The sequence below is a fragment of the Thalia democratica genome, chromosome 2 (assembly GCF_965202585.1).
Source record: "Thalia democratica chromosome 2, ktThaDemo2.hap1.1, whole genome shotgun sequence".
Taxonomy (NCBI): Eukaryota; Metazoa; Chordata; class Thaliacea; order Salpida; family Salpidae; genus Thalia; species Thalia democratica.
Window position 1 is genome coordinate 61,991,978 of NC_139166.1, and position 13,326 is coordinate 62,005,303.

Genomic DNA, 13,326 nt, shown 5'->3' on the forward strand with positions numbered 1-13,326 from the left:
ATTCTTTTTTTTAATAAATTATGAACTAAAATTGTTTTTTTTAATTAATTATTTTGAGTGTGTTAGTAGCTTTTTGCCAAGAAAAATATTTGCTAAAGTAGTTAGAAATATTAGAATAAATAAACTAGTTACCGAAAATAAGTTAATGAATCATGTTCAAAATAGTTGCTAAAAAGCTGTTTTGTAAACAAAATACATGTAATTTAAATATGAGTATGAATTTAATTTATAATGTATCTAGTATTGGATAAGTGTTAAAATTATGAAAATAACTACTAGCAGTATTTAACTTGAGTTCAAGAAAAAATAATATTTGTTAAAAAACATTTAAATTTAAACAGCATTCAATCATACTAAACAAAACTTGCAAGTCAAGTTTACAAACATTTGGTATTTGCTGTGATGTATAGTACAATTGCCTTTTTTATCACAATTTATTTTCATCAATCATCTAGAATATTCAGTAAAAGGAAACTTAGTTATTATCACTGATGTATAAAAACTTTTACAGATCTTTTAGATTTTATTTAAATTAATTTTTAAATTGTATTAAAAATGTGTAAACTAAGTTTGCAAACTTTTTATTTAACATTTTATCATCAACTTGAAGTCTGATTTACAATTTTCGACTAAAAATTGAAAGTTCAGGATAGTAGGTTTTAGCTTTTGCTTTTTTTTTAAATTTAAGTAAGTGCTACAAAACCTAAATGCTACTATAAGTCAATTCGAGTTTTAATATCATTACATATTTCTAACGTGTTTTCTAATTTATTATAAATCTACAACAAACTCCATCAAACGATTTTCACTACTTTAACACCATTTAAAAGTTAATTTGTATAAAAAAAAATAAACATAAGCTATTTAGTTACGTAATATTTGACCTATATTTATTCTATATTGTTACACAAAATTGCAATGAACCATCAATTAGTAAATATAATGAGTAATTGGATTTTTGAAGGTTTTTGATACCTTTTGTATAATTTAAATTTATACAATTTGATAAAAACTACTGATGAGTAAGTAAATATTTTAAAAGACCGAACTTTTTTTTAAATATAATAAATTTGTGTTTTTACAAAAAAAAATTAATAAATATTCTAAAAGTTTTTAGTTTAGAAATTGGTATACAAAAAATGTTGAAACGTTGAAAATCGTTTTTTTTTTTGCGTCTAAGCTGCGATGTGACGTAATAAAGGAATTTATAATTCTTACGCACCGTTTTACGAATATGGTTCAAGTAAAATATATAATATTAAGAAATTTCTATTATTCAGAATAAACTGTTTCAATTTTTATAGGTCTGTAAGACCTATGGTTTTAGTAAGCGTCGGTTTATAAGGCTAAATTCAATTTGTTAATATAAGGCTAAATTCAATTTAACAATTGAATTAAAATTCTAACTTTAATTTACAAACACTTCTTTCACTTAAACTAGTATGTGAAGTTTAGTAATAAAAATTTCTAGCTTCGAATGACTTAAATTTTTTTAATATCTGCGTTGGTATATGACGTAATAAAAATGTTTTCTGGTTAGTTACGTATTATGGAAAACAATATGCCTTTAATAACAAGTTGCTGTAATCTGTCGTTGATCAAAACTTATTACTAGTTTTACTTGCTTACTAAAAGTTTTAATTGTTAATGTTTAAGTATGATTTTATTTTTAAAACACAAATAGTATTATATTTTGATTATAACTAAAAAGCTACTAACTTTTAAACTTTTTTAATCTTATTAAATCTTAACTTAATCACTGTTTTATACAGAAAAATAAATTATGTAGTTCAAGTCAGTATTCAGCCTATTTAAATTAAAATGTACAATTATAGTACAAATTATGAATATAACAGTTTTTAAACAGTTAAGGTTATAAAAAGTTATAAGAATGAAATGTTTGAGATTTTCTTACGTTTGTGCTTTGGTGTGAGCTGACAAATTTGATAAATGTTTTTATTCAATTTTTAGTCTAAAGTTTTAACGTGATCCTTTTAAAGGTTTGGTTTCATAAATTTACTAGTAAAACTTCAAGTTTTACTTTTCCAAAAATAAAATATAGTTATTACATTACTTAAATAATAAGATTACTGTCCAAAACTATTTAGCACTTTATAAGACTATATTTTATTAAAATACTCAAAAAGAAATTCTACATTAACGCTGACTATCGACGTAACAATTAGTTTATCGTTGTTTTAAATTTTTTATTTAAATAAAATTGCTTTAAAACATGTATATTGTAAACTTTAAAATAAAAAAATAAAATTAAAGGCTAATTACGCATTTTGTATTTGGTTTATCAAGTTCCATGAAAATATAAAAATTAAGTTGATATTTTTTAATTACGTTGATTTATAAACAACACGTTTTTGTATTCAACACAAAAAAAAGTGAAACAACATAAATATTTTATGCATTCTATTTAAGTTAAGCAATGATTTAACTTACAAATACAAAAAGTTCCGAGTTTAAAAAACAAAACTATTTGCTGCTGTTGCTGCCGTGTGACAAAATAAAAGAATTTGCAATTTTCTCGCTCAGTCTTATGAATATAGATCAAACAAAATTTTATATTTCGAAAATCTTATTAATTTCTAAAAATTTGAATTTTTATAGGTCGCAAACACCTATTGTTTTTACAAGTACTTATTTTTTCAAATTATAATTACTTGTTTTATTTGTTAGAATAATTTACAATTTTAGTCGATAGAAAACTTTACTTCTTTATAAACGTTTACAAGTTTAAATTGGTCTTACAGTTAAAAACAAAAAATTCATTTAAATATTTAAGTGTTTAAAATTTAAAAAAAAAAGTATTACGGTAATTTTTGTTTACTATTAACACTAAAACTTTATTATTTTCAAGCGTAATTTAAAGTATTATTTATCATTTTTAATTAAAGTTGATTTAATAATTTTAGTTCGTTTTAAATAGTTAAGTGTTAAAAATAGTTTACAATTTTGATATTTTGCAATTTAATTTATGCAGTAAACAACTTTAGTTTTGGATAAAAAACAAACAACTAATACTAAAAATTTAAAGTAAAATAAAATTTTTAAGTTTGTTTTACATGATTGTTTAATACTTTAAGATGATAAAAAGTTTACTTAATTAGTATTACAATTCATTAAAAGTAAAAAGTACGATATAATTTATTATAATAATTAGTATACGTGAATTACACATAAACATAGAACTTACAATTACTTTTTTACGACATCTGCAATTTGGTTTATTTGACTTAAAACTTCGTTAAAACCTTATCAGAAAAACTATTTTCTATAAACAGATTCACTTTAACTTCTTTACGTTAACTATTCAGTTTTATAAACGTTCACCATTGGGAAAAATTTTAATTTATTTAGCATTTTTTTTTTCGTAAAACTAATAAGCCAGTATTGTGGCTGATCTCAGCTGGACGTAATGATGAATTTATCATACTTTATATTTCTTATAAAATGTTTAGAAAATATACTCTGATTTTTATTAAGTCATACTATGTATTTACAACGGTTAGAAGTAAATAACATTTTTTTTACTATAAGTGTGTAAAAGTGTTTTATAAAAATTTTTGTTTAGGCATACATTAAAGTATTTACTCCGAAAAGTTAACCAATTTTCAAGTAATTTTTAGTAGAATTTAGCCTGTTCAAATAAAAAAATAAAAGTATAGCACAAATTTAAAATGTGATATCTTTTAAACATCAAAGTTTAAAAAAGTTTATAGTTAAAGAATATTTAACTTCGTTGTGGCCTGAAAAATATTTAAATTTTGTTTTTATATTATTACCTTAACAAGTATTAATAAGTAGATAACTTACAAAGTTGCTTGAATTTTATTATGTATATGGGCTACACACGTAAGAAAACAAAAATAATATAAAGTTTACTTTTACTTACAAGAATATAAACATATCAAACTTAATCTTTTATCCACTTTAGCTTTGTTTTGTATTTTATAACATGCATACTTGCTGTTTATTAATTTTAACACAAAACGTTTATATAAAGTATCAGTGGTATCAGCGTTTTTAATTTCAAGTAAAATGTGTTTTACAAGTATTATAAGTACTATTAATTCATAAAAATGCTAGGTGTTTAGTTTAAGTTTTAGTATAACTTTAAAATTTAGACCGATATCTATTATAAGTAATTTTACTAACTGTAACTAGTTTATATGCTTTCTTAAAAACTATATTTAATACAAATTACAATAGTTTTTTGGAGAGAAATAGTGCAAAAAAATTCTCACATTTGAGCTACACAATTACGTAACAAATAATTTTTCAAACACTTCGCTTTTTGTTACATGTATAATATCAGCAAATATACACAGTGATTCATTAATTTCATTGCATATACTTCAGAATCCATTTTTTTAAGGTTTAAAAACCTATAACAAGTAGTTTTTTAGACTTTCAGTCTATTTTTTTCATGAGTACGAAGTCTATAAAAAACAATTAAGATAACCATTAGCTTGATATTGCGTACTTTAATCTAAACTGTTTAAGCTTTTGAAAAATCTGTATATATTAATATATAAAACTATTACCTTTGACTTTTTTTTATACAGAAACTAAAAGCTGTTAGTTTAGCATAGAAAAATATATTATGTTTTAAAAGTAATCTAACATTTTTTTTTCTAATTATTTTGATTACTTAAATAACATTTTTTAAAAGCTAAAACTTATAGGTAAATTCTATAAAAATAAAACTACTTTTACGTAGTATTAGCTTTTTATTAGTGATATTACCTAAACATTACTATTTGATCACACTTTCAATTTCATGTTAAAAATGCTTATTTTAAAAATTTGTAAATAGTATGTTTTATATCTAAATCATATTGAAAAAAGTAATGAATTGCTAGTAAAATTTTGTTTACATCAAACAATTTAACAAGTTTTGTATGCAAGTACTTAATTATAACTATGAAAAACATCAGGCATTAAATAACTTGTAATAAAATAAAAAAAGTTAAGTAATGTTGACTACATTCTTCTTAATAAGTTTTTTTCTCTAAACTTATGTACTAAATTTACAATATACACAAATTAAAAATAAATAAAACACAGCAAAGGTGTACCAATATACTATCAATATGTAATAGTCTATTTCTTATATCAATAATGCTTCAATTGCATTTTAAATTTACTCACGAAAAGCTTGTATGAGGTTATAAATTCAAGTTTTGAGTTGTTTACAAAACCTAAGACAAACTAATGCGCTACGTTGCTTTTTTGATTTGTTTCTCCGATTTCAAACATTTTAAGAATGTCAAATTGTAAAAGCATACTTATTTTTTTATTTTATTTTGATTATTTTATCTTCATGAGCTTAAAAATTCTAGTCCATGGTTTACTTTTAGTACTTTTTATTTATTGGCTGTGATACTTTAAAGTTTTTATTGTTTATACTCTGGACTGTAATTAAATTTGGTTTACATCAATAATTCTTTTAATGGAGTATTCAACAATAAGCTATAAATTAATTTATTACCAATAAAATTTTGGTACTTATTACTTTTTGGTTATTTGAGTCTCTATTTTTTTCAAAGTTTAGTAGAGATCTTAGCTCACAGAACAAGTTGTATAAATTTTTGAACCAGTTTTGAAATATTTTTATATAGTTTACATATTTTTTTTACATGAACACCGACAATTTTCAAACTTGTTATCATTATAAGTATATTTAAGATGTTTCTTAAAATTTAGTTAATCAAAGCTATACAATGCCACATAGAGCAGTCGTTTCATATTTTGCACGAAAATGATTATAATAATCATTATAAAAATATGATATTTAAACAAAGTTAACATTTTTATCAATACTTGAAAATTTAGTAATATTTTTCAAGTATTGCAGTAACAATTAGTTTACTTTAAAAACTGACGAACAACTAAAATAAAACGTTTGTTATTGGTAATGAGCTTTCATCAGAAAGTATTTATGTTTAAGAATTAGTAGTCTTAAGTTTAAGTCTTAAATTTTTCAAAAATTTTGTTTTTTGCTTTAAACAAAAATTAATTACTTATATGTTTTATAATAAAGCAGCTTGTTTTATTTAAAACTAGTCATGTTAAAGCTACTGAATTTTTTTGTTAAAACTTACCGTTAATTAAAAACAAACTTTCATTTAAATAACCGTGTGAATTTTAATCCATTTAGTAAATAGATGTTGAAAGTGTGCTTATCATTTATGTCTATTTGTAATCAATTAAACTTTCATACTAAATTTAAATTTAAACCCATAAGTATACTAATAAAAATTTACAAGCGAAACTTTCATTACATTTTTAAAATATTTATTACATTACAAAACGTTGTCTCTTTTTCCACACACTTTTTTTTATGCAGTAAGAACTACGGATTACATAATAAACTTTCTTCTAAGCTTATTAATTAAGTGTTTATTAACGTCTTTTCAAAATGTTTATGACCCTAATAGTTTATTTATTTTTGCTTATTGTAAACAAAGTTTTAAATTAACTAAGTCTACAACCTTATCAAATTGGTTATATAACATTAATTCGTTCACAATCTAAAAGCTTGAAATTTTTATAAATGATTTAAAAAAGTTCTTTATTTTTGAATATATGTCATAAAAAAAACTTAAGATAACTTAAAACATGACTTATAAGAAACTACTAAATTTATCATTGCTTATGTTTCAGTTGTAGCTCATAAATATTTTTGTTAAAAAAAAACTCATCGACTCTAAATTACGTACAAGAGTAGTTTAAAAAATTCATATCAAAAGTTTGCAATTTTTTTCTTTACACACGAGCTTAACTATGACGTAACTAAAATAGTTTCCCCTTTTTTCTTTTCAATTTTTACATTAATTTTTTGGTGATTTATCGCAAAACGTGTATGAAGATAATTGAGACCTAATATTTCAGAAGTCTTTAAGACTTTTTTATGTTATCAAAAAGTAAAAAGAAATTTAAGTTGTTATTTAAAGTTGTTTTATGTTAAATTTAGTAGTATTGAACTATAAAATTATCGTATATTTTGTATACTTTTTTTTTGATTTTATTTAAATTATTTTCAACTTTAAGTTGTTTTTACAAACCTAAAAATCAAAAAAGATTTTTTTCATCCAACCTTTTTTTTTTTTAACTAACTGCTAAGAATTAAGATTGTTAATCTGAATTAACAAATATTTATTTTTAATATAGATGCAGTTTTTAAATTTATTATGTTTAATATTACTTTAAAATTTTTTAGTAATTTTTTTTTATCTTACTTATAATATTCAATATTGTGATTAATGAACTTACTAGCATATTACAAAAATATTTTCAATTTATAATTTATTATTTAGTTCCGAAATAAGAACAACATTATTTAAGTATGGTGCTAAAAAGTAGACAAAAAATGAAAGCTATTTATATGAATGTTTAAATTTGTAGAGTTTATTACCACAAATATACAAACGTATTGAATATATTTTAAGTTTTACACAAACTATATAATTTCCTTAATTGATTTTTAAAAAATGTTAGAGTTAATTATATTTTAAGGTATAGTGTAAATTCAGTTAATACAGTTTCTATACATAAACAATTTTAAGGTTCTATATAATATTATATAGGAAAAAGTTTTTAAACGTTTAAAGTTGAAAAAAGTTACAACCGATATAATATAAGAAGGTATTATTTCGTTGAAAATTGCTGAGTTGGGAGTAGCCTAAGTGACATTTTTTAAGTTAGTTATTTTTTAGTAATGATAAAAAATAAATAATAATTAAGTGAACTATCAATTTATAAAAAAAAGAAAAACAAAGTACTTTGCTATGTATATATAAAATATTTACTACGGAATATTAATCTCTTATTATGTCATTCATGGCAGAACTTGCAACATATAAAAAGAAGTAAAAGTTAAACACAAATTAAAAATTGTAACAGCTTTTAAACAATAAAGTTATTAAAAAACTACAGTTTAAATATATTAAAGGTTTTTTTATTACATTTGAGCTTTGTTGTAGCAAAAAGGTTATTTGTAAATTTTGAGTTACCTGTATAAATAACTGTAATTAACTGAATTATTAAGTAATTTATCGATACTACATTTTATATTCTAAGTTTGTCTACAAATAAAATATAATTTACTTGTAAATACATTATCCGTAAAATTTTTCAATAAAAATCTTACATCCATTATAGTTTTATTTTGTATTTTGAGAGAATACTTAACATATTTTTATTACAAAATGAATAACTTTATAAATAATAGGTGGTATCAACATTTCTGAACTAAAGTAAAAGTGCACTATATTTTCATTAATTACAAACACTACATTGATTAGTATATATATATACTTATTTACAAAAAATTGTAAGTTTTTAATTGAACATTTTGTCATTTGTGCATGTTTTTTTAGTTTAAAACTAAATCAATTATAGTTTGGTCAACTTAATTTGGTAAATCTTAGCATATTTCATTATAAAAAATAGTTCTATCTTAAATACTTAAACAAATTATTATACAATCATTTGAAACTGTATCAAACATTTTTATTTTTAAATTTAGCACTCAATTATTTAAACTTGAGATTTATTTAAAGACTTTCTAGTTTGTATTTTTCATAAAAATTCTAGTTTTTTTTATCTAACAACAAAACTAAAATTATATAAAATCTCTGAATGTTAAATAAATTTAAAAAATTAACGAATCCCTAATCCTTTAAAATGAACTAGTTTGTGTAGTAACTGTAAAAATTTAAATTTCGGCAAATCTTCGATTGTTCGTTGAAATTTCAAACTTTTTTTAACATCTGCGCTTCGTGGTGACATAATAAAACCGTTTGCCGCCTTTTTTCATTTTACTCATTGTGTAAGATTAGGGGAAACGAAATTATGTTATTTTTACTTCGCAAGGTAATTTCCCATATTTTGAAGGTTCATGAAACCTTTACTTTTTTTGTCAGTAATATTTAATAAAAACAGCAATAAAACATGATTTATTTTTAGTCTGTCACTGATCAAAATTTATAACTAGTTTTTTAAACTTTTAAGAGTTTTGTCTAGTAGATTTAAACTTAATTTTTTGTTATGTTAAAATTTTTCTAAAAACTTTATGTGTCTTTTAAATATCCATATGAAATACTTGCATTCATCTTGGAAATGTAAAGTTTCTTAAAAGAATAAGTAAAACAATTTAAAAAAGTACAATGTTTTTTCAAGATATAATTAATAAGTAATTGAATATACACATATAAAAATTATATCAATTTAATGTAAAACAGATTTTAAGTGTATAAAATCTTTACTTACTTTTAGCATCAAAATTATAGATATATTTTAACATTCACAATAACTAACTGGTACTAATAAAAACCGTGAATATTTTGTAACACACCGATAAAAATTTTTATAATATTATCTTAATTAATACTTTACTCAAAAAACTCAAAACTGTTGAAATAAAACGAATTCAAGGAATTTAAAATATGTTTATAAAACAATACTTTTATAAAAAAAGCTTATGTAAAGTAGTGTATTGTGATTAACAAAACTTTCAACATCTTTATAATAAATGTCAAAAAAAAAGTGAAATAGTAGTTTAACTTAAAAATTTTAACACTCTAGTTGTTTCAAATGGTTCTACTAAAAGTTAACTCTTGAAATACATTTTAACTATTTTATATAGTAAGCATATAAAGATAAAAACAAAAAAATATAATATTTGCGTTGCATAACACAAAAAAGATTAGTTTACTAAGTAAAGCTGTTATAAGTATACAGTTGCAGTTAGAATATAAGCTTGCTTCATAATAAAGTTTAAGGAATATACTTTTGAATTAATTATCTAAAGGTATAAAAATCTGTAAAAGTTAGTTTGTAACATTTTTAAAGTCCGTTTTTGATTTAGTGCTAACTAAGATAATATGTGCTTTATCGACAATTTTTAATTTCTAAATAAAGTATTTAGTGTATGGAAAACGTGCAAGTAAAATCTTACATTTGAAATACAAAGTGACGCAACGAGTAATTTTTCAACTTTTTCGCTTTTCGTTGCATACAAAGTAGAAGCCTTTCAAAAAGCTTACGTTTAACTTTTCCAAAATGTTAAATTCCTTGTTTAAATTTGAAGGCTGAAATGCCTCTGAATTATTAAAATGTTATTAGAAGTTCTCTGCAAAAAAACCTGCTGATATTAAAAAAACATAATAAAGTATGAATTTTATTTTACTTATCCTACCATAAAATATAAATCTTGTTTAAATAAATTTCGTTACTTAAACATTTTTTTTTGATATTTAAAAGTTTGAAAACTATTAATTTTCCAAATTAATCTTTAAATAACCTTTAAGTAAACTAAAGTTATAACTAAAGTACTTTATTACAATTTTTTTTAATCTTGTTTATACTAAGTATTTAATTTTTTTTTTTTTTAAATTAAAAGGCCAAATTACAAAAGCCTATTTTTTCTATAGTAAACTAGTTGAAAATAAAATTTACATGAGATGTTAAGTTTTTTTTTCAATATTTGATTCTATTTAATCAATATGTCTTTTTTTTTTGGAAAAGTTTGTACTTTGAAAAACTTTATCGTTAGTTTTTTGTCCGAAATAATATGAAATCCTTATTTGTTTGAATGTTCAGTTAACCAGTTCTTAAAAACTTGTTATATTATAGAATGATTAACTTTAACATAGTTAAATATAAGTAACAAAGACTATTTAGTTTTTTGAAAATACAGTTTTAAAAAGATGCTGTTTATCTAAGTGCTACTTTGAGTAAGTCAATTTATATTTTAATAACATTATATACTTCTTACGTGTATTTGTTAATTTGTATTAAAAATTTTAATCTTACGCTGTCTAGTTCATTACTTTTGACTTATATTTAGTTAACTTTTTGGACAATATTGCAATGAAATCCATGAAGTAAATAGAACAATGAATTGAGTTTTTTGGGTTTTTGATACATGTTGTATAAATTTAAATTAACACAAAAAAAAGATCAATAAATATCTTCATCCGGTACAAACCAACATTATTTTTTTGGAAAAATTTTGACTTTTTTTGCATATAAGCTGCGATATGACGTAATAAAGGAATGTGTAGTTTTTACGCGCCGTTTACGAATATAGTTTAAGTAAAAGGTTTTGAATAAAAGTGTTTTGTTCTGTATAATAAATTGGTTTAATTTTTATAGGTCTAGATGACCTATGGTTTTAATAAGCACTATTTTTTATAAAGCTAAACTCAATTTGTTTAGTTTATTCAAATTTAACATTTGAATTCAACTTCTAACTTTAATTTACAAACACTTATTAAACTAGTTTGTGAAATTTTGTAATAGAAATTTTTAATTCTGAATGATTTAATTTTTTTTAATATCTGCGCTTCGTATATGAAGTAATAAAAACACTTTGCAGTTAGTCATGTGTTATGTAAAGCAATACACTTTTAATAAGAAGCTGCAAAAATTAGCCGCTTATCAAAATTTATTACTTGTTTCACTTGCTAATAAAAAACTTACATTGTTTATATTTAAGTATGCTTTTTTATAAACTTACACATAACTATTATACTAAAACCATAAGTATATTAAAACTACTAATTTTAATTTTTTTTTTATTTATATTAGGAAATGAACTTAATAACTGTTATTTACTGAAAAAAAATTATTCAGTTCATGACAGTATTTAGCCTGTTTAATATAAAACGTATAGTTGTAGCAAAAATGTGTAAATTGTAACTGTTTTTTAATCTATAAAGATCATAAAAGTTATACATATGAAATGTTCATAAATAGCTTACATTTAAATTTTGTTGTAAATTGACAAACTTAATAACTTATTTTTATCAACAATTAATTGAATAAAAGTTTTACATGATCTTTTTCTGGGTTAAAACTCATAAATTCACCAGTAGTTCTTAAAATTTTATTTATAAGAGACCAAAAAAAAACTTACTTTATCCTAATTTATTCTACTTTATCCAAAATCAAAATATAGTTCCTAAATCATTGATATAAACAAACTACTATCCAAAACGTTTTAAGATATTTTTAAAACATATTTTATTAAAAATACTCAAAAAAAAAAAGCTACATCAACGCTTTATATTAACGTAACAATTAGTTTATCGTTGTTTAAATTCTTATTTCAAATAAAATTGCTTTTAAACCTGTATATAGTAAAATTTTAAACAAAAAAAAAAGCCTTTAAAGGCTAATTACGCATTTTATGATCTTTTTTGATGTTTTTTAAATATGTTGGTTTATAAATGATACGCTTTAGAATTTCACATAAAAAAAAGCATAACAACATAAATATTTTATGTATTTTATTCTAGTAAAGGTTTGAATTTAACTTACAAATAAAAAAATCCAAGTTTTTAATTTCATTATTTGAACCTACGCTTCAATGTGACGTAATAAAAGAATTTTTAAATTCTCACTTAGTCTTAAAAACATAGTTCAAATAATTTATTGAATTCCAAATTTCTTATTAATTTTTAGAAACTCGAAATTTTAAAGGTCGCGAAGACCTATTGTTTTTATAACTATTTATTAATGTTATGATTTATATTACATGGTTTATTTGTTAGAAAATACTTTATTATAGACCCTTACAAGTTTAAATTGGTCTAACAATAAAAAAAAAAGTTTTATTAAACTTTATAAGTGTTTAAAAATGAAAGAAAAAGAAAAAATTAAATGTAGTTTTTGTTAATTATAAAAATTAAGTTCTAACTATTAAGAAACTAAACTAAAAGCTTTAAATTGTTAATTATTTTCCAACATAAATAATATTTAAAACTTTAATTATGTTCTTTATAGTTAAGTGTTTAATGTAGTTTACATTGTTGATCTTTTATATATTATTAAATGTTTTACATGAATGTCTTAATACTTTAAGATAAGAAAAACTAATTAGATAGTATTATAAATTGTTACAATTAATTATTATGTGAGTTGAAAAACTATTCTTAATATGTGCAACTTATAAACTTTTTTACGTGTTTATTTGCTCTCAAATTTTGTTAAAACCTTATCAGAAAAATAGTTTTGTACAAACTTATACATTTTAATTTGTATGTAAGGTTAGTTAGTTCAGTCTTGTAAAAGTTTACAATTAAAAATTAAATAGTTTAATCTACAGAATATATTTCCAATAAAACCGCTTGGTCAGTATTATGGCTGATCGTAATGATCGTGACGTTATGATGAACTTATCATACTTTATACAAATCATAATTTTATATTTTTTATACTTAACTTTGTTTTTCAAAACAATTTTTACAGTGTTAATTTAAAAAATTTTAAAACGTTCCATGTAACTTAGATTTTTTTTCTTTTATT